The sequence below is a fragment of the Myotis davidii genome, unplaced genomic scaffold, assembly GCF_000327345.1.
Source record: "Myotis davidii unplaced genomic scaffold, ASM32734v1 scaffold854, whole genome shotgun sequence".
NCBI lineage: Eukaryota > Metazoa > Chordata > Mammalia > Chiroptera > Vespertilionidae > Myotis > Myotis davidii.
This window is the reverse complement of record NW_006285939.1, coordinates 2,515,666-2,522,374: the sequence shown is the minus strand read 5'-3', so window position 1 is coordinate 2,522,374 and position 6,709 is coordinate 2,515,666. Positions and strand designations below refer to the sequence as shown.

General features: G+C 43.4%; 1 protein-coding gene across 4 annotated transcripts in view; it reads left to right on the top strand.

Annotated features, from left to right (window-relative positions):
• Window positions 1–6,709, top strand: part of NCOA4 (nuclear receptor coactivator 4) — a 30,775-nt gene that overhangs the window by 11,742 nt on the left and 12,324 nt on the right. For 3 of the 4 annotated variants that reach the window (XM_015559668.1, XM_015559666.1, XM_015559665.1), the window contains exon 1: window positions 1,473–1,556. The exons of the other annotated variant lie outside the window; for it this stretch is intronic. The gene's annotated coding sequence lies outside the window, so the exon portion shown is untranslated. Of the gene's footprint in view, window positions 1–1,472; window positions 1,557–6,709 lie in introns of those variants that run through there. 4 annotated transcript variants of the gene reach the window in all.

Sequence of the window (6,709 nt, the reverse complement as noted above, 5' to 3'; positions counted from 1 at the left end):
AAGACAGGGTTGAATCATATAGGAGGGTTTATTCCAATACTGCCACCAATGTGAGAGCAGCACATCATCCACAAAAGTCTGCTCTGTGGCCTCCCTCCCCCCCCATAAGCCGTTGCTTATATAGGACAAAGATTGCATGAGGAAGTAGGCAGTGTGGGCTGGGGTGGGACTCCATTGTTTGGGCTACAAGGTTGTTAATCTTCCTATGATAATAGTTCTTGAATAAGACTGGGCCACATTCCAAGGTTGACTCCCCGGTCCCAGAGACATATAACTTCTAGCCAGGTTAGAATGTCCTTTCTTTAACCAACACAAGGCATTCGTGGTTAACAGAGCATTATTATTTCCCATAACCATAGCTAGTCCCCAAATATTCTATTTTTGCCCCTGACTGTTATAATCTCAGAGAGGATTTTAAGCTGTTGACCAGGAACATTCTAATAACTCGGCAAGCCTCTGACTTACCCCCAAGTTTGTTATTTCTCTGTAATGATTAGCAGTAAAATCTTTAAATCATAAATGTCTTGACAATTTGGCGCGTGGAGGGTTGGGCAGATATGTTGTGGGCGGTGGAACGGCACCAGGTGTTGGACCTGGCTAGGCAAGAATTCAGAGCCATGACTCAAACTATAAGAGAACATTTATTTGGAAAAGAGGTAAAAGGAGTAATTTGTATAAGAAATGGGTTTAGGAAACAAGTTATAGAGGTAACGAAGGGCCCTTGGAGCTTGGGAGTGAGGAAGGAAATGGTAAGGAGCCTGGGGGAAAGGAAAGGGGGGGAAGGGAAAGGAGCCACCTGCTCCTGGGAGGGAGAGGCACTGGGTCTTCCTTTCTAATGGTTTTAAGGGTTGAGATTTTAGGGGAGGTCCCATCTCAGGGGAAGATCTTAAAGGTGTGTCCTTTCAGGGCCTGGGTCTCCATGGATTGATTGGTGGGTGCCAGGGCAGGGGTCATTATCTAATGCACCTGGTCATGAGCTCAGCCTTGGTGCCGCGTGTCTGGTTTTGGTGCTTCTCTGGGCTTGGAGTTGATGTACAACTGAGGCCTAGAAGTTATCTCTAGGGAGGAAAGGTCAGTGGTCCTGACTGCATGACCAGTGATCTGCTAGGGGAGGAAAGGTCACCTGGGGGCAAGGTCCCACCCTGCCATTGTCCTTTGCTAGGCAGCCAGGGCTTTCTACCTCGCCCACCCTCCTTGTTCTGCTGATCGGTGTCACTCACTACCACAGACACAAACACGCTGGAGAGGCCGGAGAGGCGGCGGGGCTCTTGGAATTGGCTTTGCCCAGAGCAGTGGCCAGGGATGGAGTTGCCTAGCCCAGGCGTTGCTGCAGCCACGCCTTAACCTCGCTGGAGGCTGGGGGGAGGGGGAGGCCCTTCGGAGTGGGCGGCCTGTATGGGCGGAGCTTCCGGCCCCCACACTTTTCTGCTGGCTCCCATCAGTCAGCGGGGCGTGGTGTAATCCATGGGCGGAGACCTTCCTCACCCAGGTCCTGGATAAAGCAGCCTCCGGCTCTCCTGGCGGCTCCCGTCGGCTCCCGGGGCCCTGGTCTTCAGGTACGTTTGGTGGCTCAGGGTCGCAGCAGGACCCCTGTGGCCAGCTGGCCTACGGCCTGGGGGGTGGGGGTCGGGGAGGGGCGACTTGCGCCGGGGCTGCGCATGCGTGCTGAGCGGTGACCGAGCCTGCTTGGAACCCAGGGCTTCGTAGCGAGACAGGCTCTCTAGGAAGTATTGGGGAACCTGGAAAGTCGCTTGAGTAACTGTTGCTTTTGAAACTAGATAAACCTTCTTGGCATTGGATGGTAAAAACCAATTTTGTGGTCAGTTTTCAGTTACTGTTCCCGAAAGTTGATTACCTGGGGTTGATTGCTCATGATTTTATAAAGGTAGACAAATCTGAGTTCAGTAACCTCGGAAGTGCCAACCTTAAAATATGCTCTTGTGAATTTATTTTTGTTTGAGGCATTAACTTTTATTTGCGTGGTTTTAAGAAATTACTGGGAATCAGATCCCGAATTTCATAAACAACTTGTCTTAATAAAGAAAAGTGGGCAGGGGCGGGCCAGCCTGGCCCAGTGCTTGGAGGTTATGGTTGGATTCCTGGTCAGGGCACCTGCTGGGGTTGCGGGCTCAGTCCTCACTAGGGGCCATGCAGGAGGCAGCCAATCATTTATTCTCATCCTTGATGTTTCTCTCTCTTTTCCTCTCCCTTCCTCTCTGAAGTCAGTGAAAAAATATATATATTTTAAAAAGTGGGTTGGGGTTAATAAAAAAATAAAGAATTAATCTCCAAAAAATAAAAAAATAAAAATAAAAAAAACTGTTTTGGGGCTAAAATAAGATACATATAACCCTTGAGTTAATGAATGTGATATAAAAAACGTTAATTTTTTTTTAACTGAAGGAACGTGTGAAGTAAAAGAAATGTCTCAAGGTAAAATTGAATGTGAAATATTACTGTTTTATAGTTTTTTTTTCTGAAAATTTGTATCTATGGTCAAATACATGGTGGGCAAAAGTAGGTTTACAGTTGTAATACAAATAAGTAATACAATAATTAATAGATAGTAGTGGAAGAATAAACTTTTGGGTACTCACAATTTCAGTTTTTCAGAACCTACTTTTTGCCCACTCCTGTTTATCTATAGCTTCATCAAAGGTAATCAAATTGGCAGTTTTTTGAATTTAGTAATCCATAGAGCAAGAGGTATCTTGTGGATTATGTTTTAAGGCAGCGGTTCTCAACCTGTGGGTCGCGACCCCATTCACAGGGGTCGCCTAAGACCATCGGAAAACACATATATAATTACATATTGTTCTTGTGATTGATCATTATGCTTTAATTATGTTCAATTTGTAACAATGAAATTGGGGGTCACCACAACATGAGGAACTGTATGTTTTAAGGGGTTGGTCTTCTAGCAATGACTCAGATGCCAGGAAAATAAAAAGTGGACATCCTTTTCATTTTTTTGAGAAGAGGAATAGGTGGGAAAACAAACAGTTGGAAGCTGCAGTTGGAGATGATCCCTCCCACGCCTTCATTCAGACAGACAAATGGAACTCTGAGTGGTTGTGGTACAGATGTGAGATAAACCTAGGGCTCTTGCTGCTGTCCTTTACACTTGGCACTGTGTTTGGCAGTGCTTGGATTATTCTGATATGCAAATGTACTGTTTATTTTGTTCACATTATTTAAGGAAGAAGGTTCTGAAAATTGTCATAACTTATTGAGGGCTATGAAAACGGACTGAGAATCTTTTTTTTTTGACTGAGAATCTTAATGGAAGTATTCCAATAGTAATCCAGATGTTATTATTTGAATGGTAATTGGAATGTGTTTTTGGAATGTTAATTTTAAATTTTAGTGTTGTAAATAAAAATAACTTTTGGGTGATAATACACTAAAGGAAGAACAAGCTGGTCAGAGAGAGAATCCAGGACTAGACCTTAAGAAACCATATTTACCCTCATGGCTGTGGCCCTTCCCAGGCTCATTTAAACTATCTGGGCCTTTGTGGCTTCACCTATAAAATGACAGTAGTGTACTAAAGAGATGGCAATGTTTTTTCCAACCTCAATTGTGGTTTGTGTCAGTTACACGTGGATCATAACTGGAAATTTTATGGTTAAACCATAAGATAATGACTCAGCTTCATTTGTGGTTAGTTGCTCAGTTTTGGTTCCCTGATCTTTGTTCGGACTTGATAAGTAGATTTGTGCAAAGCATTGTGCAAATAGGGCATATATAGTTCGTGGAAATCCTCTCTTGTTTGTAGGGTATGTGTGTTTCTCCCTCTTTTCCCTCCCCCACAATTTAGGACAGGATCCTAGAGGCAAGGACGTTTTAGGAAGCACTTAAAATTTTAACTCTGTCTCGAAAAAATATCTGCTTAAGGCAATCCTCTTTGGAAGGTGGTGGTTGGGCTGTAGTTTGGATTATAAAGGCGAATATGAAAAGACTTTTTTAGTAGTCTTTCATTGATTTGAATTTTAGAATTAGAGCTGATTTGGTCCAGTCTTTTTATAGGTTAGAAAACAGGCAAAAGTGTGCATATTTAGTTTAGACTATTTAGTTAATAAATGGCTAAATGATTATAAGTCAGGGCCTCCTCACTTCAAAGCCTGTTCTAGCGTCAGTGCTGCTTTCTATAGTCCAAAGGTGGAGGTTCCTGAGGTTCCCACAGATCAGGTACACATAATAGCAATAAATGCAGTATTAAAAAGTACAGTATGCAGGGGATGGGTTAAGTGTTTATAGGCAGGTAATGTCTCACTTTAACTTTGCTGCGTCCCTTTGTAGCCTGTTATTTTCTCCATTTTTTTTTTCCAGGGGATATTGAGGCCAGAGAAATTAAGTAGCTTCATGGGTTTTAAGCTCGCAAATGAAGCTGGAAGTCTGGTTTATCCAACCCCAGAGTAATCTATTAACCTTTACCCTTGCTTCACTGGCACTACAAATGGTGAATTGTTGAAAATGGTTATATGAACTAGTTACCTCGAACAAGTGTCTCTGGATGTGGCATTTCATAAAACTAAATGAGGCTTCACCACATTGTGATTTGAGTTCATCTGTGTAGGGGCTTCTTCCTCCCTGCAGTACACGAGGGCAAGCATTACACAGCTCCCATCTTGCGATCTGGGCGGTGGAAGCTACTGCCCATAGGGAGGAGTGGCAGAGCCAAGGGCAGCAAAGGGACAGCACCCTGGGACTGGCTGTAAAGAAATGAAACAGGTGCCCTGGCCAGTGTTGTTCAGTAGGATGAGCATCGTCTCATGCACCAAAAAGTTTGGTTTGATTCCCAGTCAGAGCACATGCCTGGGTTGTAGGCTCATCCTCAGTGTGTGTATGTGTGTTTGTGTAGCGGGGGTGGTGGGGGAGTGCAGGAGGCAGACAATTGATGTTTCCCCCTCCTCTAAAATCAATAAAAGCATATTTAAAAAAAAGGAAACAGGTTTTCTTAGTAGCTGACAAATGGGCTCTGAAGACCTTATTCTAACAAGATGACTGTTTTTTAAAAAAATATTTTTTTCTTGATTTTAGAGGGGAAGGGAGAGGGAGAGAGAGATAGAAACATAAATGATGATAGAGAATCGTTGATCGTCCCCTCCCCCCAAGCCCTTCACGGGGATCAAGCCTGAAATCCAGGCATATGTCCCAACCAGGATCTGAACCATGACCTCGCTCATGGGCTGACTCAACCACTGAGCAACCCGGCCAGGCCTAAGAAGATGACTGTTTTAAAGAATAGCACTCATTTCAATTTGAAAACTTGATAAGTATGTGGCGAAAAAATCAGTTTTATAACTTTTAAATCTCATCCTACCTTCTGTTCATAAGTGATAAGAAAAATCCAACTTGTGTACTTCTGGCATATTCTACTCTTATTAGGCAGTTGTATAGTGTTTGTGATTCAATGAGAAGACTTCAGGGATCTAGTAACACATACAGTCCGTGCTCTATGCATTTGAATTGGTCTCCCATATGATCTATAACTTCAGGGTTTTGACATCATGAAACAACATTTTAATTTCATTTTATTGATTAAATTTTATACTGTGCCAGGCATTGTGGCATTTCACATAAATATTGAGGCCCTAAGAGTGGGAAATTTGGTTAATACATTTGAAAGATGGCTAAACATGCCTTGCATATAACCTAAGTACAAAGTGAAGCAACTCGTGGTGATGCAAGTCTGAGGCAACATTTCACTTGTGTTAGCCAGGCTTTTTCATTTTTTGTTTTAAATTTACCTTTATTGTTGAAAGTAATACAGTTGAACCCTCCCCACACCCCACCCCCTACCCCTTTTAGCCTGCCCTCACTCCAGGCCTTCACCACCCTATTGTCTGTGTCATGGGTTGGTTATGCATATAAGTTCCTTGGTTAATCTCTTCCCACCCACCCACCTACCTTCCCTCTGATAGCCATCAATCTGTTCCCTATTTCTACATCTCTGGATCTGTTTTATTTATCAGTTTATTTTGTTCTTTAGATTGCACATGTGAGTGAGATCATGTGATACATTCTCTCACTGGGCTTATTGCAGGCTTTTCAAAGTCCCTACAGTATGTGCCAAGTGTGCACTAATGTCTACACTTAAAACAGGGCAACTTGCAGTATGAAAAAGGAAGGCGGCAGAGTAGGTACAGCTTGGTGTTTCAAGGGTTGGAAAACATTTCAAGGATTCCTGTCAAATCCTGGGAAAACAGATTGAGGCAACAAAATAAGATGAAGTTGGGAAGTTTCCTGTAGCGTTCAGTTTCTTATAGGAAGTCTGCAGTTCCTGAATGTGAATCTTTTGCTGAATGGTCAAAAGGAAGCCTGTTGGGCTTCTTGCTCTCTGTTTTGTTTCAGAGGGTGGGGATCACACAAGTTTGTCCCTTTCCTGCTTCTAGCTAGCAGCTTGGCCCTAAGCTAGGCCTGAAGACGCAGGTTAAGCCAGAGTTCCCTGTGTTCCAGGTGAGCAGCAGCCATGCCCAGGACTGCATTGAGTAGGCTGCTCCGTTGGAAGCTGGCTTCTCTAAGGTCATTGCCCTCAGGACTGGTGGGAAGTTCTTTCATGTATTGCCTCCAATGCCTCCTATTAATACTCCGCCCCCCACTTTGGGTTATTTTGAGTAAGTGTAATTCTTCTCTTTGAAATGTCTCCAAATATTTGGGAAGAGACTTCTCTTATCAAGGTTAAACAGCTTCCCTTCTGGAGAAA